The 24462-nt window shown below is 43.7% G+C and overlaps 1 long non-coding RNA gene across 1 annotated transcript in view; it reads left to right on the top strand.

Moving 5' to 3' along the window:
• Nucleotides 1–21433, top strand: part of LOC147656689 (uncharacterized) — a 112910-nt gene extending 91477 nt beyond the window's left edge. Inside the window, exon 2 of the long non-coding RNA XR_015293940.1 lies at nt 20320–21433. This is a non-coding gene — a long non-coding RNA (uncharacterized LOC147656689). The remainder of the gene's footprint in view (nt 1–20319) is intronic.
• The last annotated feature ends 3029 nt before the right edge of the window (nt 21434–24462 follow it).

Genomic DNA, 24462 nt, shown 5'->3' with positions numbered 1-24462 from the left:
GCAGATCGCGAAAAAAAAACCTTTTATTTTTCCAAAAAAAAAAAAAATAATAATAAAATAAAAAAAACCTTCTTCTTTCGCGATGAAAGCTTCGCTTCCTCGAAAAAAAAAAGAAAAAAAAGAAATCGAGAAATTCTTTCTCCCTTCGAAAGATCTACCCTGTCTACCACCTCGTTTCTAAACTCGCTACTCTCCGCGCGCGTAGATTCGCCGCGTTAATCAGCTAAAAATTACCTTTTCAAACGCGAAACAAGTTCGAACGTACGGAATTATATATACGCAAAGATCTAGCGTTGGATAGCGAGAGCAGCTTCTTCTTCTTTCTCTCTTTCTGTCTCTTTCTCTTTCCCTCTCGCTCTCTCTCTCTCTCTCGAGATTCGCCGGCCGAGAGTAGAAAGGATATTCAAGCAACAAGTACTACACTCGAAGCGAAAAAAAAGCGAAGAGAGAAGCTCTTTGCCGGAGCCGCGATTTCTCGACGATTAAAGGGTTAACGCGATGGCGAACGCGAACGAAACAGCGCGCAATTTCGCGCCGTCGCGTCGCGTCGCGAGCCACCAAGTCGAATAGCAACAACCGGTGGGTGGTAGAACGTCGCTATAAATTATTCGATGCACCTCGAATAGACCTCTCCGCCGGCGAAAGTTTCGAACCGCCGTGTCGCTCAATCGTTTCCCTTGGTCGGTCACTCGACCAATCCATCTTGCCCATTCTTGCTACCACGTTTCCGGTGTCAGGATCAATGGATCGGCTGTCATCTGGGGAGAAAAGTAAACGATCGAACGACCGATAAGCTATATAAAATATATATATACGTTGCCGCGTCGTTGTGTATCCGTTTCGCGGTGAAAGCCAACTACCGGTTATCTCCGTGGATCATTGCTAAGCCGCGATTAATTTAAGCGCGTTTCTGCGAAATGTTCTGTGAACGCGTACAATTATCGCGGAGAATTGTGCGAAGTGTAAATGAAAAGGTGGAAAGAGGGAAGGGAATCTCTCTCTAAGAAAAAAAAGAAAGGAATTAATAATAATTTCGAAGCGAATACAATAAATTTCCTTTATTTGTATTTGTCTTTACTTTAATCCTCGTCGCGCGACGGTCAATCGTCAAAAACACGAAAGAAACCGAAAAGAAAAGAAAAAAATCGGTATTTTTGCAAACAAAAATATAAATATTCCACGACGAACAACAGATCTTCCAATCCAGATCTTATTAGATTATTAGACGCGTCGGACTACTCTCTACCGCGTTCTTACTTCTTGTCCTCCTCTGTTTTTTCGCTTCGATCTACCTATCCCCCCCCCCCACTCCTCCTCTTCTCCCCGTCGATGTAGGAAATGCACGCTCGCGTTTGGCGTGTCCCGGCGCAAAGTAGAGATAATCGTTCTCGATGACACGCATCACCGGCCACCGATGATCGGGAACCGCTTTCGCGTTTCCTGTGCGTCCCTATTCACTCGCTCGATTATACCTGGCCGAGGTGTGTTTACGAGGCATTGTTGCTATCCTCAGGAACGGAACTCGTGAGACACGGGGGAGGGGAGGGAGAAAATCATTTTTTTTCTTCCGTCCCGACTTTTACCTTACGTTCTCGAGAAAATTCGAGGATTGGAAAGAAGGGGTGAAAAGAGCTCTAATTATTTAGGATTAAGACCTGGATACGTTTATCAAAATCGCGTGGATTGGATTGGACGACGTCGTGGCGCTGTTCGAGGCGCGTCACTCGGTTACGCTCCCTCGAAAATAGACCGACGTTTCGGAGGCGCGTGAATAAAAACAGTTCGGAGGCGCGTTCCCTTTCCGATTCGAGCCCGAACTCGATCTCGTTTCATCTCCGGCAAGTCAAATAATCGAACGGAACGAAGTTCGCGTCAACAATTAACACGGTCGCACGCAGAAATACCAGAAAACCCCGGCCCGTGACGAGTTAAATTTAACGATCCCCCCCTTCCCTCTTCCCTCCCTGCCCCTCGCCCGGCCGCTGTCCGCTAGGTGGTATCTGGTCGAAAATAAAACGCGACGCCGCGGAAATTCGGCCTAATTGTGAAAACATGGCGCAATTAGCCGGAAAAAGGTGCGCCTGCGAACTTTCGTTAATAATATCTCTCTCTCTCTCTCTCTCTCTTCCTTTCTCTTCCTTTCTTTTTCTTTTTTATTCCTTTCCTGCCCCTCCCCTCCACTCGTCATTTTCGTCTCGTGTTCGCGCGGCTCCTCGTTGGAAGTTCGCGAGGCTCCGAAACGAATTTAAAGGAGGCCTGTTACGAATCGTTTGGCGCGCGCGCGCGCGCGCGTTTATATACGCGCTTTCGACTCGAGGCGAGAAGAGAGAGGGAGAGAGAGAGAGGAGGAAGAGAGGAGGAAAAGTAGGGGAGAAAAGTGGGCGGGTGGGCGAAGACGAGGAAAGGAGAAAGGAAAGGTGTCATCAACCTCGGTGGACGGTGACTAACTGTGACTAAAGTTTTAACCCTCCTCTCCTACGGGAACCTTCCCTTCCCTTCCCCACACGAAAGTCTGTCGCGTATGCAAATCGAGAAGCAGAGAACCCGTGGTCAGCTCTCGTCGATTCCGCTTTTCCCTTCTCGCGTCGAAAACTGGAACAACCCCCTCGAAAATTCAAACCCCCCTCCCGTTACGTCGAATCTTCCCTCGTCTCGAAGAAATCTCCCGGAGGGAGGTTCGGAAGAAGGGATGCGAAGTACTTTTCGAAGGAATGAATAAAGGAATGTTTGTTCGTTGAAGAGCAGGGGGGGAACGGAGGAGAAGGGTGATGCTCGCGATTGCCACGCGGATGCTCGAGGTGTTAATTTCGTAGCGCGGCCGCGTTGTTGATTTCACGAGCGGCGACGCAGACGCGACGCTCGGTGCGTGCCACGGAAATCAAGTTGTCGCGCGATTAACAGATTGCCGCGGTTGGGACGGCGAATTCGATTCGATTCGAACCGGCAAAAGTTGAATTGGCAACGGTCTTCCACGGTCCCGTTCTCGGATCGTTGGAATTTAAACCGCTGTTTCGATCGTGACGCGATAATTTCTTCGATTTGACGAGGCATTCGTCGTCAAAGGATTGAAAAAAATTTGTTTAATCGAGATTTCGAACGTTTCCAAGAAAAAGGAGGAGGAGGATGAAAGCTTGAATTCGTTTTTAGGATCTTCGAGACGCGGGGTTGGTGGTGGAGGATATATTTAGAATTTTTTTTCTTGCACAGGCGGTACTTTTCATCTTCGGATGGATCTTTCCGCATCTTGAAAATTGAAAGTTTACAAGCGCGTTCGAAATGCGCGTCGTGCCAGATACTTCGAAGAGATAGCGGAGAATCGGGATCGATCGACGATTAAAAGTGAAATTTCGTTGAATTCAAAAAAATCATCGATTGATTCCAACTTGGTTCCCTTCATTTTCCACGAAACTATATATATATATCGTACGCGAATCGTACTTACAAAACCATTACTCCCAATTGCGAGAAGGAATTCATTAAATCGCGAAAGAATTAGAGGATACAACGAAGAACCAACAATTTTAATCCCATTCCGAGGCATTGTTCGAAGTGACCCGCATTTCCAGCCATCCTTAATTGCTCGCGCTCGTGGGGAATCTCTCGCAGGAGCGAGAGATGGGCTCGGCTGGTTCGTCGGCGCGACGCGGATCGATATAAAAATGCGCGACTTTTCGGCAAGTCGACGCAACTAGTTTAAAGTTAGGAGGGGAACCACGGTGCGCGCTGCGTATGTAAATTAGACGCGACGGCGGCCGAAACTTTTCACAATTTCCAAACTTGTCGGCCGACTCTACTACGCGCGCTGCGCCACCAGGAGAGGAGGAAACTTGACGCACGATGAAAAGTCGCTTTTGACCGCCTTTTATTTTTTCGGTTGCACGATGTCCGGCGTCCCGATGGGAAACTGGTGGTCGCGTGTCGCTCGAGTTTTCTTTAACGACGACGTTAAAAGACACCGGAAGTCGACTTCTAATCGCTCGTCCGACTTCTTTTTCAAAGAAAACTTTCTTTCTTTCTTTCTTTCTTTCTTTCTTTCTTTCTTTCTTTATCTTTCGTTTCTACATCGACCTCTTTCGACAAAACGCAACGATTCTTCTCGTACAATGTGTTTCGTCCGAAGAGAACAATGTCGAAAGCTCTTTCGAGTTATTTTCGATGACAAAGACGGTCAGAGAAATTCTCGAAAAGGATATTCCCTCTCTCGTCGAAGCATCTTTCAAGATGCGCCCTCGTGACGCATAAGACGACGAGCTCTCCTAAAAAAAACCGAACAGTTAGAACGCGACAAAAGGTACGAGGGAGGGGGGAAAGAAGAAAAGAAAAAGGAAAAGAAAAAGAGAGAGAGAGAGAGAGAAAACAAACGAGTTCCGGTAAAGAATATATATATATATATATATATACACACCAAGGGAGAACGCAACAAGAACGTTCCACGATGAACTGTTGCCGGCAATTTCGCGTAGCCGAGTGGCTCGAGACGTTGAATAACCGAACGACGGATACAGGCAACGTTGATAAAGAGACAATATAACGCAAAGCGAAAGTTCCGTCCACGCTTTGGTGGCCGCCTGTCCTCCTCTCTCTTCCTCTCTCCCTCTATCCGCGGATATAAAGGAATCTTTTCTTTTAAGAAAATCCTATAGGGGTCGCGGGGCGATGCTCGAACGAGCCTTTTGAAAAAACGCGGAACGCTTGGCTTTTGCCTCCTCTTCTCGGATACCGAGGCCAAACGGAGGAGGGCGGGGGAGGGGGAGAGTACCGAGTCGCGATAGTCCGGGAGTACGAGATTTTCCACGAGCGACGCACAAAGTGCATTCGACTTTCCCTCCTTTCCTCCCTCCCTCCCTTCCCACGTGGCAGAGTTAGAAAAGCTCCGTTTCCGGCCGCTTTTGTAAGAAGGTAAACATCGATAGGTTCGAAAGAGAGCGAGGGGGGAGGGGGAGGGGGAGGGGGACACGTGGTGGTGGTGGCGGTTTTCACGGATGGACGGAAGAAAGGGGGAAGGAAGGGAGGAAGGGAGGGGGATAAAGGCGATTTTTATCTTGGCAAAACTGTTCGCGGCAACTGTTTCCATCCCGTTTTCCTGTTTCCTCCCGAGGTGGTCTCGGGGTGTGATGAATAAAAGCGGGACGATCAACGAGTGCCTCGAGACCGAAAGGTATTACCCCTTTCTCCGTAAACAATGCCGCTCGTTTTTCCATTTAACGCGGCGGCAGAAGTTATTCATAAGCCCTTCAAAAGAATCGTCGACGAGGCGAGCGGAAGGGTTGAAAAGGGTTAAGAGGGTCAGAGAAGGAGATCGGACAGCGGGCGAGAGGGAGGTTGGTGGCGAAAGGAGGCGCAACGGATACCGGGAGGAAGGAATCGGGAGAGGGGAGGGGGGGAGAGACGGAGGAGGAGTACCACTCGAGCGAAGTTGGTCAGCAGGATGAACGAAGGAACGAAGACGACGACGACGACGACGACGACGACAACGATTGGTACGACCACGACCACGACCACGAGGACCATTACCGGGGGATAAGAGGAGGAGAGGAGGGAAAGGGCGGGAGAACACAGTCGGAGAACACCACCCCCCGGTTTACTCTCCTCTTCCTTTCCTCTCCTCCCTATTTTCACCCTTCTCGATCTCTGTTTCGCGGCGTGCATCTGGCCGTCCCGTTCGCTCTCCCTTTGCCTTGGCGCGGAACAATGCGCGGAAAAGTGTGCGATAGGAGAAAAAAAATGGACCGCTGCCATTATGGAGTTCAGGGCCACTCGAGTTGTTTTGCTTCCACCTTCGCAAAGGAGTCTCGTACAGAGAGAGGCAACTGTGCTGAATGAATCAGAGAGGCGGAGGAGGGGGAGGGAAGCCGTTACCGGCGGAGGGACGGAGAGCGAGATGCCGAAGGAGGAGAGGAGCCGCGGGAGAAGGAAGGATAGAGAAATAGACGGAGAAAGCAAGGAGGAGGAGGAGGAGGAGGAAGGAAGACGAGGACGGAGGGTGCTTTCACCACCGGTGGCCTAGACTTCTTCCCTCTCTTGCGATCCCGTTGCGTTCCTTCGGTGTCTGCCACCGAGTTTCCTATGCATTCGCAAAGTGCCACAATCCTTCCTCCCACCACCCTCTCGCCTTTTCCCGCGATTCCTCTTCCTCCCTCCGTCGCTTTGACGGACCAGGTAACCGACCCGACCAACCCTTCTCCTCTCCTTCTCCCCCTCCCCCCTCTTCTGGTTTCGTCCTTGTCCAAAGACCAGCTCCTTTCTCTCACCCCTTTCGACCACTTGTGCATCCATCGTTCTCGCCATGCTTCGCGGTTTGCCTTTCTTCGGGCGTGCCGCGCGCGCGGTCGGTAACTTGGACGACTCTTCCCTTCTTCTCTCTCTCTCTCTCTCTCTCTCTCTCTCTCTCTCTCTCTCTCTCTCTCTCTCTCTCTACGATCCCCGAGAACGAGATGATTTACGCGGGGTGATACTTCTTGATTAGGGGTCGCCGCTGCGTGTTACGCTTTCGCACCGCTTTGCTAGATTTTCTTCCCCTCCGCACTTCGTACAATCCTCGTGACACTCGAAATTATCGCGAAATGAGTCGAGTTTCTTCTCTCCTCTCTCTCTCTCTCTCTCTCTCTCTCTTCTGTGATTGTCTTCTTTTTTTTTATCGCGCTTCTTCTATCCGCTTTCTTTGTTTTTTTTTTCTTCCTTGCTCGAAGAAAACAAGAAGCTCGATCAAAAAGTTTTTAAAGTTTAAAGAAGAATGAACGAAGAAGAACGTGGGTGTCGAGTTTTTTGATTGCTATTTTACTTTCGGGCCAAAAATAAAACCGATCTTATCTACCTGTGTGATCTTCTTGTTCATCGAGATCAGTGAGCTAGCGCCGCTTATAGAGCGAAACGGGAACTTGGTATCACACCCATAGAGATGCAACCATGTGTACGAGCGTAGTGTACTGGCGCGCGGAGATCCGGAGATCTGTCTCGCTCAAGATTTACCTCTACCACTTATTCCCGATTTATCTCTTATTTTTCCCTTTGCGAACAACTTCATCTTCCCTCGTTCTCGGATAAGACTGAAACTAAATATGTCCAAAATCCGTTACCATCGCATGATCCTCTTAAAAAGAAAAAGACAGAAAAAGAAAAAGATACGTGCATACGACTCATCCATCGCATTTCTCTCCACTAATCGGAGAACCATCCATGGAGGAAGATACGAAAAAAAGATATATATATATATATATTTTCAAGTGTTCGTGACGAGATAGAAACTTCTCTCCTCGGTCGAGGTAACTGGAGAAGGGAGTACCACGACGATGGGGAGGTTTGGTGGAAGAAACGCGTCGGGGGTGTATCGAGTCGAAGCCGCGGCGCAGGAATTACCATAATCCTCGGCGTTAGCCTCGGTGGTTCCCGGTCGAGCGTTTCTATAAAAAAGTCCATCCGTCCGTCCATCCGTCCGCCGGTCGTTATTGGGGAATGTAGGGTTCTGGTTAGGTTCAGGAGAGCCGGTTACATCGGACGGCGGACAAAAGGGCTTTGTCGAGTAGACAGTGACAGTGATCAGACCGTGATGAGTGACAATGACGTCGGTCGGCTGTGCGGCAGCCCATTATTCCACCTGGCAGAAAGCTTTCCAGTTTGGCACACATCGAGTATCCAAGCGATCACTTATTATAATCATGCCGACCGTGTGTTGTTGTTGTTGTTGTTGTTGTTGGGCCATGGCTGACATCAGTGCTAAAAGGGATGGCGGGGAGTGGGAGCGAGACACACACGTGGGGAGGGGAAGGGATGGTGAAACACCCCGGGGTGGCGCGATCACCATTGGCTGCACGTCCGGCTATACGTCTCTCTATCTCTCTCCCTCCCTCTCCATCTCTCTCTTTCTCTGTATCCCGATCAAGCCGCTCTGATTAGTGATTAGCGCGAAATCGCGGCAGCTCGTTCGTACATCGCCCGGATGGTTGCCAGTCTCGGCTCACTGGCTTCATTCTTTTCTCCTAAGCTATTTAATTAATGCTGAATTCTAAAAATACCGACCGTCACTGCCGCCCTCCTCCTCCCCCTTTCTTCCATCCTCTCCTCCCACCATGGGGAGGAAACGAACGCGAACCACCGTCGTGTGGGAAAAAAATTTATTTGATGCTAGAATAACCCTTTCGGCACGGAACACGTCCCCATACTTCCGTCTTCCTTCCATCCACGAGTAATTCCGCCGCCTCCGATCGGTGTTCGCTCGATTGATAACTCTGCTTCGATTCTCTTCCGTGTTCACGATGAATGAAAGTCGGGGGAGAGGGGGAGGGGGAGAGAAGGTAAGGAGCTGGGGAGGGGGAGGAGGAAGACGGGTTGAAAAAGAAGGAAGCTGCGAAGGGATTTGATCCGGAACTAAACAGAAATAAACAGCTGAAACGGCCCCCGTTCCTTTGCGCCACGTTTGTCTTCGTCGCGGCTTAGTAAACCGTACTGCCTCGGGATCCTAAGTATAGCCGCCACCGTAATAGAAAGCGCGTTTCTGACGGTTTGAACCGTCCGGCCGGCTAAGTAGACTAGCGTTAACACGGTGTTAACCTTTCAACCGCGTAAGTCACTCGAACGCTCGCTTTCGCGTTATTAAGCGGCGGGACGCATGATCCGCATCCCTAATCCGTTCGCGCGCCCGTCAACCAACTGTCAACTCGCCGTTTGTCTCCACTTGTTCCAAATAATATCGTTACCCCCTAATGCGTAACGAATAAGCAAATTCAAAATTCAAAATTCAAAAAACATCTCGAACGAAGAAGAAGAAGAAGAAGAAGAAGAAACATATCGACGTGAAACTTTAAACTCACGCTTACGAAAGCGTAGAAGAATTCAGCTTATCGTACCCGTTCGATATCACGAACGACGCGCGTTTTAATGAAAAGAAAAAAGAAAAAAAAAAAAGAAGGAGAGAAGCCACGGTCTCTTACCCCTAGTTCAGGGGATAATCGTACCAATTTCGAAGCACGCCGTTCCACCATCGATCCACTTCCGCCGATCCCAATTACGCGGAGGATCCCCCTCGTCGGGCGCGCGACGAAAATCCGCTCAAAGGAGCCCAACCCTGAAACCACGTCCTCTCCCCCATTTTTTTTTCCTCTTTTTTTTCCTTCTCCTCTTCCTCCATACGTATATAACGCGGAACCACACCACTTCCCGTCCCCGCTCCCTTCGTTGTAATTGAATCGTCAAAATTGCCACGCCACGGTGGCCCAGGGGTCATCGACTTCTTTCCCCTTTTCCTGCTGCGTGAATAGGAGGAGGACACGGAGGACGCCGTCCCTCGAAGGAGGCCCACGGGAGGCCACGGATTTATTGCATAACAACCCTCCTCCTCCTCCCCTCCCCCCGAGTCGACTCCTCGTAACCCTTGGAAGTTGCGTAGGTCCGACGGTAGAGGGTGCTGCATAGGCTCGATGATCTACTTGTTGAATGGCGAGGAGAGAGAGAGAGAGAGAGAGAGAGAGAGGGAGGAGGAGGAGGAGGAGGAGGCAGGATATTTCTGAATGAACGAACGAGTGAATGGGCCGCCGCACATGGCATAGGGTGCCTACTTGACACCGATCCGCAACCTCGACAATCGAGTTCGCCCCCGAGTCTTCGGCAACCCGTTCACCTCGTCCCTTGGCATCCTTCGCGGGAATACGGAATACGAATTGGCCTTCGTTCGACGATCCAAATGCGTTTGTCTCCTAGGGGGATCGGTGAACGAGGATTGTACTGTTTGAAACGAGTGCGAATAGTTTGCAACACGCGTATCGATTACGTATCGTTAAATTGCATGAATTTTTCTCCGAAATCGAAGGGAAAATCGAAAAATTTTCACGCTCGTTCGAGAAATTGTTGTTCGAACATTTGCATTTGTAAATGTAAATTTGATAAATTAGGAAATTATTGTATACATAGAATTTGAGGGAAGAAGGGAGAGAAACGGAAGTTATGGGAGGGAAAAAGTGGAAAGTCGGCGGGAAACTGTCTACACCGGCGTTAGAATGTCGTAAAACGGCGGGACAGGACGATTTTCCACGCGAGCGAGCCGGCGTAAACGCGAAATCAATCCGAAATAAAATCTCGTGACGGCGTGGAGAGAGACGGCCTGTGGAGGCGTGTATAAGTCGTGGCGCGTTTACGACCGCCCTATCCGCGGAGGAAATCCACTTATCCTTTAACGTGTCCCGACAACTCGGCAACGATCGTCGTTAAAATTCGTTTAACCCTCGCGCGACGAATTAAGCATCGGCCTCGTTAACTCGCGAAATTAAACCGCGCACCTACGACGAAATTAAAAAACAAAACGTCGGAGAGGGTTGGTCGGAGGAAAAGTTTTTGGATGGAAGGAGCGTGGGAATGGTTGGACCAAGGATCAAGGAGAAAAAATACGAACTGGAGAACGAGAGAGAGAGAGAGAGAGAGAGAGAGAAGGGGGGGCTTGGTAACGAACGAGATAGAACGATAGATTCGATAATCTTTCGGAAATCTCGCGCGTTCGCCTGGATGATTCTTCGTCCCTCCCCTATCCCCTATCTGAAAACCGAATAACAGAGTGAAAGAAGAACAAAAAAAAGAAAGAAAAAAAAAGAAAAAGAACGGAAAAGAAAAAAAAAAAGAAAAAAAAGGAAAATGGAATGTCGAAGAAATTCGAGCAGACGTGCTGTTCGATGCCACTTAAGGGAAAGAGGGGGGGGGGGGGTTAAATCGTTTCCTGGATGTACCCCCCCGAAGATATCGAAGCGGGGAGGGGAGGGGAGGGGGGCGGTTGAAGAAAGGGGGTGGCGTCGCGTCGCGGAAGGCAAGCGGCGGGTTAAAAGATCGTCATGCACCATCATCCGAAAACTCTTTTGAATATTTTTCGCAGAATAAAAAGAGATAAAACGCGGAGGGCGAACCTGGGGGGAGGATGAGAAGGCGGAGGATGATGGGAGGGGGAGGGGAGGGGGGATGGGGAGGGGGGTGTTGGTGGTGCGAGTGGGTGGTGGTGATGGTGTGGGATAAATGTGGGTGGCGAAGGGGTGTTAGCCGGGGCGGAGACGGTGCATTACGACCGGGACAGGGCATGGCATGGCTAGCTCAGGAAAGTACAGGATGTGAGAGGAGGGGTAGTTGATGCAGGAGGGTGCACGAGGAGGAGGGCGGTTGCCCCAGTAAAAATCGATCCTCCCCACTCTTTTCCTACTTTTTCCCCTAGAGAGGTTCGCAACCATGAAAGGATGGGGCTACGGGGGTGGTGGTGGTCGGGGGTAGGACCACTGGGGTGGTCGCGGATGGTGGGATGGGGAGGGCTTGCAGGGTTACCTACGTACCCTGCCTGTCTTTGTGTATCCGCGTTTCTGAATCTTCGTGAACGTCCGCCATTGTATTGGTGCGTGTCCGTACGTCGTGTCCCGCCCCGCTTGTGTGCGCTCCACCGTGCCCCATCCATGTGTGCGTGTGATTGAACGGATTTTTCGAGGGTGGTCGTACGCGAAAGTGTGGATGCATGCGTGTAGGCGTGGGGACGGCAACGTACGAGTAGAAGGCGCACGCGTGTATACGTGCCACGTATACACGCGTGCGACTGCACCCTCGTTGCGCCTGTGTACACCTTGGACAGTTTTTTTCGTAGGTCCTCCCCAACGTTCCTCCCGCGCTCGCGCGACCACCCTTCCATTCCCTCTCTCTCTCTCTCTCTCTCTCTCCCTCTCTCTGTCTCTATATCTATCTATCCATTTCCCTTTCTCGCTCCCTCCGTCTGACTGTATTGGTCCACGTGGTTGGGGTCGAACGTGTGCGCGTACAGTACACCTCATTGACGACGGTAAACGCCCCGAACTTTCGCAAGCGTCTTCACTTTCGCGATGTTTATGACGGCGAAACCGTGTCAGCGCGTCCAGACTCGCGGGGAACGCGAGCAACGGCGAAAGGGAAGCAACGCGCGACCGTCACTTTGACGAATACGCGCGTTTCAATATTGATGCAATTTAGATTACGCTCCGCGATTATTAGACGTAAGATTTTCTATTTCTAAAAAACACAAAGTGGACACGCACGTTTATTCGTTAAAACGGAGAGAAGTACTTTTTTATCGCGATGTTTACGATTCTACGATCAATTTGTCTAAGCTCGCGAAATTTTCTTCTTTTTTTTTTTTTTTTTTTCCTGTTTATACAGATTTTAATTGTACACGTTTACACATTTCGTTCGTATCGTTTGTTTACGCGATGCATCGTGATTTTTCGATGAAATTTCTTGATGAAATCTTGAAAAGCTTGAGAAATTTAACTTGTACGACCAGATCATTTGATATCGAGTAATCAATTGTAAAGGCGTGTTTAAGTGGCTGCCATCGAAGAAGGAAGCGCGGCTAATAGAATTCATTCGCTACGAGAGTTGTTTAAAAATATTTGGATTAAGCGAATTAAAAAGTAACTCGAGTTGCCGAGAGTGTTCTCAAGTTAAGTTCCTCGATCATGAAGCGGTGTTTCGTGAGGGGTTGGGAATGGATGGGGAAGGGGAGGGGGAGGGAAGGAGGAAACGAGAGGGGTCGAAGGAAAGGAACAATCCGAAAGTTAAACGCAAAGTTAATTTCCATTAAACTAATATCAATAACCGAGTACAAAGTGCAAATAATCATGGAAGTTTTAAAAATGACCGTCCATCCGGGTACTCAGGGCGGCAGGGGATTAATATTCCTTATCGAACCCGAAGTTGCGATCTAGCGACGCGTTTGCGGCTCGCGACCGCGCAGGGGTAGATAAACGATAATTACGCTTAACTGCACGTGAACCGGTACCCGTCATTTACTTCGTCAAAGATTTTCAGCGCGGCGAACGAAAAAAAAGAAAGAAAAAAAAAAAAAAAAAAAAGGAAAAATAACAAAAGAGAAAGACGCGTTATATACGATCGCGATCGAAAATTTTTTTTTTTTTTTTCGATCACGATACACATAAGTTCCATAAAGAGTATTCGAGATTCGAAATAAAAAGTAGGGAAAGTTGAAAATCTTCTGGCGAAAGTTTCTTTCTTCGAAAAAGATTTCAAAGTTGATCGTACTCTATACCAAACATTCCGACACATTTCGGCGAAAACATTGGCAGCTCGGTGGCCTAGAACTTCCTGCAGCGCGACGATCAACCACCCCAAAGAAAGCCCATGAAAGCGAGCTATCGTATATTTCTTCTGGCGAGCCAAAAATTTCCTGATCCCTCGACGATATCCAACAACCGTGTGCACCGTACACCCTCCTCCATGGTAAGCGTGAGCGTGTATCGGTGTGCGCGTCAGCCTCGTGTGGTCTACGAGGTCCTCGTCCGTGTGCGCGTGTTGCACATGCGAGCCGGTGGTTCCGCCGGCGGGTGGGAGGGAGGGAGGGCGGGACAGGAGGGTGGTAGCGCGCGCGTCCACCACCCTGTGTAGGTGCACACGGTGCAGGGTGCGCGTGTGAGTGGCGGTGCAGCTGTATGCGGAAGCGCCGCCTCCGCCGTCGCGGCGCTTCTGTCGTCCGCTGCAACGATGAAAAATTACCCAGAAGCAGGGTAAAAGAGGGAAAAGAGGGCGAGGGAGGAAGACAGAGGAGAAGGAGGGACGGCGAGAAAGAAGAAGAGAGCGAGAGGAAGGACGAAGTTTAAGGGAAAGAGAGGAAGAGGGAGGAGGGTAGAAGAGGGAGGGAGAAGGATGAGGAAGGAAAGAGGCTGGTGAACGGCGGCCGAACGACGGTGGGGTTGAAAGAGGGAAAAAGAGGAGGATAGACGAAGCGGTTTTTTCTCTAGACCCCGAGCCCGAGTCGTCTAGCGCGCTGAGTTCGCGAGGCTGACAGACAGCTGCAGCGGAGCCCTGATATATCGACCGGGCCACCTAACCAACTACCCGCACTCACTATTATACACCTGGCCACACGCACGCACCCACACAGCCGTGTGGGGGGCCAGGCCACGCGGTGGTAGACATGCTGGCGTGTACGAAAAAAAGCCGGCACACAGAGCACACCGACGCCAGCCTCTCTTGCCGAGGTGGGAGCCACTCTTTGCGCTCTTATACACTCAAACACGTACACACCGAATTTTCTCTCTCCTCTTTCCTCTCTTTTTTCATCCTGCCCTCCTCCTCCTCCTCCTCTTCCTCCTCCACCTAAACCTCCTCCTCGTCCCCCGTCTCCACTCGGCTTCGCTCTCTTCGCCCTGTTCCACCTCCTCCTCCTCCACCTCCACCTCCACCTCATCCTCTTCCTCTTCCTCTTCCTCTTCCTCATCCTCCTCCTCTTCTTTCTCTCTGTCTCCGAACGTAACCCGTTCCTCTTTCTTCCTCTTCTTTCGTTGCTTTCTACCCATCCCATCGCACCTGTCTTCGTCCCACCCCCGCCCCTCTACTGCCACCGTGTGCCGGTGGTGTACTGTCTCCCGTCTCCGTCGCTCTTCTTCTATCCTGAAAAAGGGTGGTTGCTAGAGCGAAAAAGGGTGGCCTCCGGTAGGATGGCTGGGGGTGAGTAGAACAGGCCGGAGGATCAGCCGGAGGCCGCCGGGAGGGGGAGGAACCGGTACCAAACGGGGGTGGACAAGACGAGCGGTGGGTGCAGCGAACGGAGCCCAGTCAGCTCCAGGATAATTAGATCCTTTACAGGTTACCAATGATTGATAGTCTTCGAAATACGTACCTACCCTACACTACCCTGTCCCACCCCTCCCCTTTGCACCCCAATGCCGCGCTGCCTTTCTTCCACAAATACGTCGTGGACGTGCACGTGCACCATGCACGCGCGCGCACGCATACATATATATATATACATACACATATACATGTATATATATATATATATATATATATACACATATATGAACGTGTACACGCGTGTACACGGACACCGGGGACTATGTACGGTTTCGTAGCTCTCGTACGTCGAACTGCTGTGCGAGAGAGCATCGAGCCGAGGGGGGTGAATGTGTACGATAAATGCGAAATCCCCTTCAGGGACGATTACGTCCTACTGAGCTTCGCCTGGGTCACGACCGACCCTCTCTTGCCCTCCACATACACCCATCCCTTCCTCCCTCTCGCCCTTTTTCTTCCTGGCTATACCGCGTTGTCCGAGGGAAAAAAAGGGGGCTCTGGAATTGTTGGACTTCGCCACTGTACCATCCACGACGACACCGCCGCGATCCTCGCGAAATACCGCCGGTTCAATTCGATCCATTTCCCTTCCCCTCCCCCTTCTCTCCTCTCTTCCTCTCACTACCCAAGAAATTTCCCCCTCACCGATCGTGCTACCGCGTTCTACAATATTCCTCTCCGCGGTAATAAGCGGATCGGATATGTGTCGGATCGAGCTGAAACAGAGTCACGAATCAAGAATCTCGAATAAAGAGACTCGGTTTCAACTTTGTAAACTTTTCCATTTCTTGCGCAACTCTTGCGTTTCTCTTATTTTCCGGTGATTAAGAGCCGATATAATACGTGGCCCAACAAAAATCCGTAAAAACTCGAACAACTCTGTGGGAACAGAGAGAGAGGGAGAGAGAGAGAGGAGGAATTAGTCACGCAGCGGACTATCCGGTTAAACAGCGTGAATCCTGGAACCTCTGGTTTCAACTCCGCTTCCCTCAAACCTTTCATCCACGCTCACCGTAAATCGTAACTTGGGAGCAACCACGTGTAGCGCAATATCTCCGCGTAATACCGCACTGCGTTTCCTCGGAAGAAAATTCTCGGTACTCGTCAAAATACGTCAAACAAAATAAAATCCTCCTCCTCGTCGTTCGGACACCCACGAATTTTAACTCTGTTGCGAATTTTAGCCCGTTCCGAACAAGTGGAAATTTCGATTAATTATAAGCCGCTGTTGTCTCTCCCATCCACCGACCCGGAAAAGCAATTTTTCATACGCGAGATTCGCCTCCAACTTGCCAGCGTCTCGCTCTAGTTCTCACCCTCGCATCTTTGAAATGAAACCTCCGCGTTAAACAAGTAAAAATAAAGGATATAATATAATACATTCTTCCTTATTCGAGGAATTTTGTGTCAAAGCGTGAAAATATCCACATCCTTTCTCCACCGACCGTAATAAATTTTACGATAAAACGAACTTTCTGCATGTTTCCTCGCGATGACGCACCGATTATCGCGTAAACGATTCTCGAGAAGCAACGATTTCATCCGGTTACATTTCAATTAATGAGCACTTACGTCAGTGTCCCATAATAAATGTATGGAGTATTCACATGTACACACATCCGTTTTACTCTTCTCGTTTCAAAAACGTGTTCTCGCCTGACTCATACGCGCGCGCGCGCGCGCGTATCTTCAAGAAAATAGCAAAATAAAAGGAGCGATTGAAATCCACGCATTTAACGTCAACCGATACGACGTTTTGTTCGTAATCAAGATACCGGGACGGCAGGCCAGGTTTTCCTTTTGTGACGTGGACGAGGCGTCGAAAAATCGTCCCGCCGCTCTTTTTTCCATCTTGTTTCGCGCGGTTGACGTCACCGAGTTTCGAGCCCCGTTGGATCGCGATTAATCGCGGGGAGCAACAAGCGGCGCGAGAGTGATCGAGGAACGAAGGATCGATATGTAGGCGCGCATTATGTTTTCACGCGTGCAAAAGGACGAGCGGGCGGAAACAAAAGTCTGGAGGAGCGCACTCGGGGAATTGGAATAAGAGAAACGCGTGCACGCAATCTCTGGGGCCACCACGCACTCCAGCCACCTGTTTACCGGATAAAAACACGAAGAATCGAGCGTACTCCCGCGGACCGCCACCGCCTCGCTTGTCTCTGACGATCTATTGAAAAAATACGCTTGACACGCGCTCGCATTGTAAGCACCGGGCGTCGCGATATAAATTTAATATCGAAACCGCGATTCGATGTTTATGAAGTTCGCGCGCGCATTCATCCGCGAGATTGAAATGCGGGGATCGCGGAAATAAAAAGTTCGCGTAAGAACAAAGGGTCCCATGTCCCTGCGGGATATCACGTTCCCCTGATAAAAAGTAAACAACTCGACGACCCTCATAAATATGTATGTATATACCGGCAAGACTTCGAGTAACCTGCAATTTTCCTTGCGTGTCCTCTCCCCGCGATGCTCGATCGTCTTTAAATCTGGAAATTCCTGCCTCGAATAATCCCGCCAAAATTTCGAAATACTTGGAACGAATAAAAATATGGAAATTTTAATTGCGATATTATGTGACTAATACTTTCTTCGTGTTGTTGTTACAAAATCTCGTTGGGAATCCCGTTGGGACTGATAAATTAATGACGTTATATATAGCTTTCCTATAGTCGAAACATCTGTTGAGCAAAGTTTCTCAGATCGGTTGGAAAGAATTACAAAAATTGAGCGAATAAAAACAAATTAAAAATATCCCGTCTTTTTCTCGTTTCGTATATTCTTGTTGCATCATTGGATGGAAGAAACGGACTCGAGACGACAAGTTTTCCATCTTTTCGAAAATAATGTTAAACGGTTAAATTTGAGAAAATAAAAGAGCATCGATTAAATAAAGAACGAATCTCCGATTAAAAGAGTAATCGTTTTGAAATTCGTTGTAAGAATAGAAAAAGATTTGCTGAAGATCTAATAATGTGGTTCCACGCGTTTAAACTTCGTTCGAAGTTCAAGTACACAGTGGAGATAAAGGGTGCGAAGTTCTCGGAAGACAACCGCCACGGCCGATTGTGTAAGGAGCTCTCAAAGAGCATCGGGGATTATTTTGAGCTCGTTCTACCTGTTGAAGGTTGAAGCGCTTCTCTCTTAAATCGTTTCACCGCCATTTCTATCGCGTTGTGTCCTCCCCTCCGTCAAAACTCGTCTACAAAAATTCGATTCGGTGGCATCCGAATGAAATAAAAATAAAAGATAGAGGGTGGAAAAAGAAGAAGAAGGAGAAGAAGAAGAAGAAGAAGAAGAAGAAGAAAAAGAAGAAAAAAAGAAGAAATATAGGGAAGAAAGGAAAAGGAGTTCGCTTGAAATCGCATTTATCCGGCGACAGAAAGTGCTCCACTTTGGAGAAACGAGGCGGGAGGAAGTTCGTCGTTTCGAGATCTCTCTCTCCCAACAAAAGATGCTTCTTGCTTTCATCGTGCATCGGGCAAACGATGTCAGAATGTCGAATTAGTAGGAGAGAAAAAAAAAGAAACAAGGACTTACGAAAACAATCTCGAGACGACTCTTTTTGAAATTTGAAAAAAAAACGTTACATATTGCGTTTTCTGATGTTGTTTGGATGAAATTGAAAAAAAAAAAAAAAAAAAAAAATCAATGAATTCTGCAAGGAAAGAGAAACAAAATATAGAATTTTCTATCTCTTTTTTGATTTTCGATGTTTTTTTTTTCCGTTCTAGCGCTCCTATTAAGAGGAAACATCGAAACGTTTCTGTTAACGTCGAAACACGCCAACGGTCCATTGAAAGGGAAGCCAGAAAATTAAAGAAAAATATCATTTTTGCGTTTGTAAACCGGCCGCACTCCCGGTCGATGCGTTTCCTTTGTTAAACAAAAATTATAATAAACGGTATTTCAGGAGTTTTAATTGAAGCTTGTACCGGTGGCGAAGTTCTCCGGGGAGGAAAACAAAAAGAAAAGAGAGGGGGAAAAAAAAGAGAAGAAGAAAAAAAGAAGGAAAAAAACAGGAGGAAGGAAGGGGAGGAAAAAAGAAAAAAATATATATGAAAGTTTCACGTTCTTATTTGCGCCGGGGAAAAATATAAAATTTCAGTGTACCGCCTCGCAAAAGCGCGGAATACGCCGTTCGCGTTTCCGCTCGTTATGAACCCTTTAACGGCCGTTATTCTTTCGAAATCCGATACCAGAAAAACTGTTTCTCTCTCCCCCTATCGATACCTTCGCTTCTCTGTGAGCCGTTAATTGAAAATATTTTTCACCGGGCAACGACAATGTAGAATAAAATCGATGGAAATTTTCTCGCAAGATACCTCTGAATTTTACACGAGCCAGCAGAATTATTCGTTTATTATTTATTTCTTCGATTATTATCAATTTTCACGGAATATTTAGAGTATAGAGAGATGGTAAGATTGAAGATCGAGTTTAGAATCATTAGAAAAGTTTTAAACGTCGAATCAAATTGCGTGCCGAAATCAATGAATGAACATGCGATACGAATATCTGAATAATAATTGCGTGTAATCTTGATCGAGTGACAGTTTTACAGCCGTGATACGTATATTTACTTAATTTTTTGAATACCAATTATTCCTTATATACGTTGTACAAACTTATATATATAAGTAAAAAATTATGATGTGAATATAAATTTCACTATGAAAATTAAGAAAAAAATAGAACGATTTATTCTAAATCTCATATTATAAGTTCGGTTAATTGAATAGTTCAAATTAATCATCTTTATCAAATTTATCCAACGCAATTGGAAATCTGCATGATGCATTCATTGCTTCGCCAAACGAGAAACGTATATTGCTGAAACTGTAATGTTCCACGTCAGAGGGATCTCTCAATTTCACAATATTGCATAAGATTGTGACGCGAATGATAATTTCCGCGAGTTAAAATTGCAAATTCGATATATTTTCCGCAGATCTTCCATGCGAAGAACAAAAATCCGTGAGGAAATCGGTCTAGAATGGTAGGGAATGATTTCCTTAATCGGGAAGCGTTTTCGCATTTTCCGAGAGATTTCTTCTTATATTTGTATTTCTTCCTGTATCCATATGTTCATTATGCACAATAATATTCTTGGACGTAATAATATTCATATTGATTATCATTCTTCATTCGAAATTTCGTACACGTTTATGATAATTTGTTTTTCCAAATTAATGTTCCTTTTTTTCGATTAAACATTTAACATTAGATCTAATAAAAATAGTATATTCCATAATAAAGATTATCCATCATGAAAAATATGTGTACGAATTAATCAATTAGTCTTTATGACGATATAATCTAATCTTCTCTTGAAAAGAAACAATCAATCCCAAGAAATCCTTTGGGACGTTAAAAGATGTAATTTCTCACCTTCTCGCTTATCATCACTAACAACATAATCTCATTCATGATGAATTTCATGATGGATCTTTAAGTACGAGACTTGAAGATATGAGAGAATTGGTAGTTAGTTAAAATAGTTAAGTTAATAATTAAACAATCAATCTTTTCATCCTTATTCCGTCAATTTCAATAATTACGATATTCATCGCTTAATACGTATTCCAATGTTTTCTTTCCCCTTGTAATAAATAGATGCAAAGGGGAATCCCTGCCTAATATTCTCTGAAAAACCAGTAATGAAAACTTTTGTACAAAATATTGCGAGAATAAATTTTAAAATTTACAAATTAAAAATTATTTTCTTTTTTAAACCAGGAATCTCCTGGATACTGAATGAAATTCCAACCGGTATCGTGAATAAACATCCTTGCGGCATGGGACGCCATAAGGCAAGTAATTGATGTCGATGAGATGCTGAATCATAATCGTTTCATCGCACAAATATACATACAAATATACGTGTGTAAATACACATGTGTAAACGTGTATCGTGACATTTTCTGTGTAACGCATCACAGGTGTATCCTATGCATGTAAAATGTCGTAATATATTACTAGAGCTGGATTTCAATGCAGTTGTAAACGAAAATGATAATTGCTAAGATTCAAGATCTTGAAAGAAAATTCTTAAATATCGATAACTCGTGCGTATCCTACTTTGGATATTTTAATTTGGATATGTTTAATTTTTTTATATAATACACATAATCGATCTTGGGGAATTTCTTGTGTTGAAATCTTGGAAAATATTTATCTATGTAATTTAAACGATTATCGCGATTGTCTCTTTTGTTGTCGAGTTAAGAAAGACGTAATTCTTTTTTGTAATATTCCAATAATGTAATAAGGATTTCTTTTAATTTTTCGATTTTCCTGCCGTACTCCTTAAACGGCTTATGATCTTATTTTACTGTGAAAATGCGATGATTAAGATTTCGAAGAAATTGAATCACACATAGCATTTTTTATCAAATATGAGGCTAATGAATCCTGTTACAGGAGGTAATAAATTCAAAACACGTAGATATAAAACGGTTTTGAGATAAAAGTTTTGCAAGAGAAATCTTAAATTTCGTAACGATGCGAATATTAAATGGATAATATTGATCTTTTTGATCGATTTTTATAACAAAAAATCTTTTATAATATTAAGAATATTTTTAAAAATTATTCGTGGAATATATGATTTTAGATTTTAGGATCTTAAAATCTTTCTCAATTTAAAAAAAGATAACAGTTTCGTCTGTAATTCGATTGCAGTTATAAAATATCGTAGAGAAGAAGGTATAAGAAAATTAGAAAAAGATCATTATATTATGCAACAATTTATTAAATATATATATAGTAATATATGTAAATATATAATAATATAAATATATAAATATATTGTTACAATGTAAATACTTGCAATAAAGAATAGCGAAATAGGAAATATTTTAGATTAACGTGTTACTCATAATCTGATATTTGTATCAAATTAAGGTTCAAATCAATACAGATTTCATATTATGCAGGAAGAACCATGGAACAAATAATATAAAATATTTAATCGTTAAGCAAATAATTATCCATCTAATAATATTAAATATGCATAAAAAGTATTAAACTTCACAAAATTCAAAAACATTTTTTTCTAAATTTATATTATATCGGCTAGGATTGCTAAAGATGTTATGCGGGCAAAATTTAATTTTTAAATTCTATATAAAAAAATAAAAAATAAGAAACTATCACAGTGTCAAATTATCAAATTTCGTTCAGTCTCTAAAGAAGTATAGAATTTTTTTATATAGATAATTTTGCTCTTCTTGCATTTAATTGGCAGTCTTTTTTCATGGAAAATACAGAAAATTCAGATATTACGTAATTTATAAATAATATTTAAAAGAATAATAAATAAAATATTAATTTGTTAATAATAATATAAAAAATTATTATATTTCGCGTTTATCACACTGTTTGAGCATTTTGTAACAACGATTGCGTTTTACAAATGATCCAATGGATAGATAATAAGTTGATTACATAATATATATGTATACTTATCTATTATATCGAGTATTAAGCAAATTGAGATTCTCCATGTTCAGACGTTCAGACGACCGAGCATTCTATCTTTATTTATGGATCTAATTGGCCCATATTTGTAGTTAATATCCTAAACTATGCATAATTACGTAATTCACATCTGATAAAAAATTAATATTTGTTTAACACAATCTGAATTGTTGTTACGATATGAATCAAGACATCTTCTTAAAATCAAAGATACTTTGTCTATTAAAAATGATAAATAAATTAGTTTTCTCGAATGAACTTTAAAAAAAGTTGAATCGTTATCTATATTCCTAATTATCGTAATTTTTTTTTTTATAATTATTAATCATCAAATATTTCGGAGTTTCTCTTATTCGAAGAAAGATATGCGCATATGCATCCTGTGTAAATTCTTTCCTTTCCATATTCCGGCAATTCTACCTCTTGATATGTTTGTATGCAACAATGAGGCTGATTGGAACCATTACATTTCATACCGAGATTTGCATCGATGCATTTAATGTGATACAATTGCGATATCCAATCGCCAAAAATCTCCTCAAGCGGTTCTATCGTATAATTACAGAGTGCTGTCTTCTGCAATTTTTCCGCTTCTATGTGATAAATTTCCTTATATGTTCGTTTTCTTCTAGCCAATATCCGATTCTTTAATATCATAGCATCGCTACCGTTGAGCATTAACAAATTTATCAAACTTTCTTCATTATTATTTTTGGTCTCGTTGAACCGTCGATAGACACCCTTATGATGAATATGAAGTCTTTCTGGTGAAGCCTTTGCCTCCGTTAAGTCTTTCTTTGTGGAGTTAATAAACATTATGCAAACGAGAATTCCAGTAATAATATTTATCGACATAGTTTAAAATTTTAATCGTTGCTGCGTTAGATTAGAAATTAGCAAATTGTGGATGTCGTTTGATACTTGAGAAGTATCTCAATCAAAATCACTGAATATTTACTTTGTATAACTTGAGAATGAATAACGAATAATTTTCGAAATAGAAGGTTTTCCTCTCGGAACGATCAAACTGGATGGTTTATCAAAAAGTGAATTCTCTCGATCCAGAGTGAGGATTTTAAGGTGATCATCCCCACCTTATGTTATGTTACCACTACTCTTCGAATTTCTTCGTTATTCTCTTATTTTATCTCATTTCTAGCAACATTGCTATGGTATGGTGGCGACTCATCGGTATGGTATGGTATGGTGTTTTCTAAATTATTATTTATAATTTCGAAGAATCATCAATTATGAAATTTATAATTTTTAAATAAACAGTGTTGCATTATCATTATCGAATCTTACATATTTTTCAAACATACATAATGCAAAAAATTCTATCAATATATTTTTCAAATAATTTATTCTTAAACTTAGAACATAATTAGATGTTCAAAAAAAAGTTGCTACAAATCTTACATTTGTAGTTTTTAATATAATAACAAAAGCAAATATGATTTTTTTGATTCTCCATTGTAAAGTTAAAAATATTAAGTCGAATTAAAATTAATTAAAGATCATTATAATGGAAACATTTTTCTTAGTAATATTCTTGATTTCTTGATATTTTTTATTTCTTAAGAATTATATTTTGTAATTAGATTTTATACGAAAACACATATTTCGATTCCGATAATTTTTAAATATATTAATAATAAAAGATACAATTTTGAAGTTTTTGAGACATTGCGAAAAATAGTTGTTACTATTATATTGGATTTCATCTATATATGTATATTTTATTTATGACATTATTATACAACCATCATTTATTTACTATCTAATAAATGTATCACAAAAAATAATCACAATGGCAAACAATATAGTATAATATATTCTATATAATATATAGACTATTATATATAGATTAATATAGACTATTCATATGAATTATATAAACATTGGCGTAACTACTTTTGCCACCGGATAACAGATTACAAAATTCAAATCAATCCCCAATGATTTGCCCTAAATTTCGTTCATGATTTGCCTATATTTTGATTTCAAATGATTCTATTAAAATTTTATTTATTCGTAAAATCCAAATCATGCGTGATCTATCCTCACAATTGAATCGTTATTATTATTATATTCTTTATTTTTTAAAATATATATTAATCATATATTAGCTATAAAAGAATTTTTTATTTCTGATAACATTTATTTTATTAATTATCGAATATAATAAGAAATATGACACGAAATAAAATTAAAAACTAAATAATAATAATAATATAAAGATAATAAATATAATGATTCATTTCATAAAAATAAATCATTCTTTTTTTAATTTATTTATTTGATTCTTTATTATTATTAAATTTAAGTGGAAAGAATAAAATATAAAAAAAATAAAAATGGATAAAATAAGAAAAGAAAAGGAGTAAATGAGTAGATGGC

The sequence above is a fragment of the Apis florea genome, unplaced genomic scaffold, assembly GCF_048593485.1.
Source record: "Apis florea isolate Af1SG1 unplaced genomic scaffold, ASM4859348v1 contig_3515_pilon, whole genome shotgun sequence".
In the NCBI taxonomy this organism is placed as follows: domain Eukaryota; kingdom Metazoa; phylum Arthropoda; class Insecta; order Hymenoptera; family Apidae; genus Apis; species Apis florea.
This window is presented reverse-complemented; position numbering and strand designations above follow the sequence as displayed.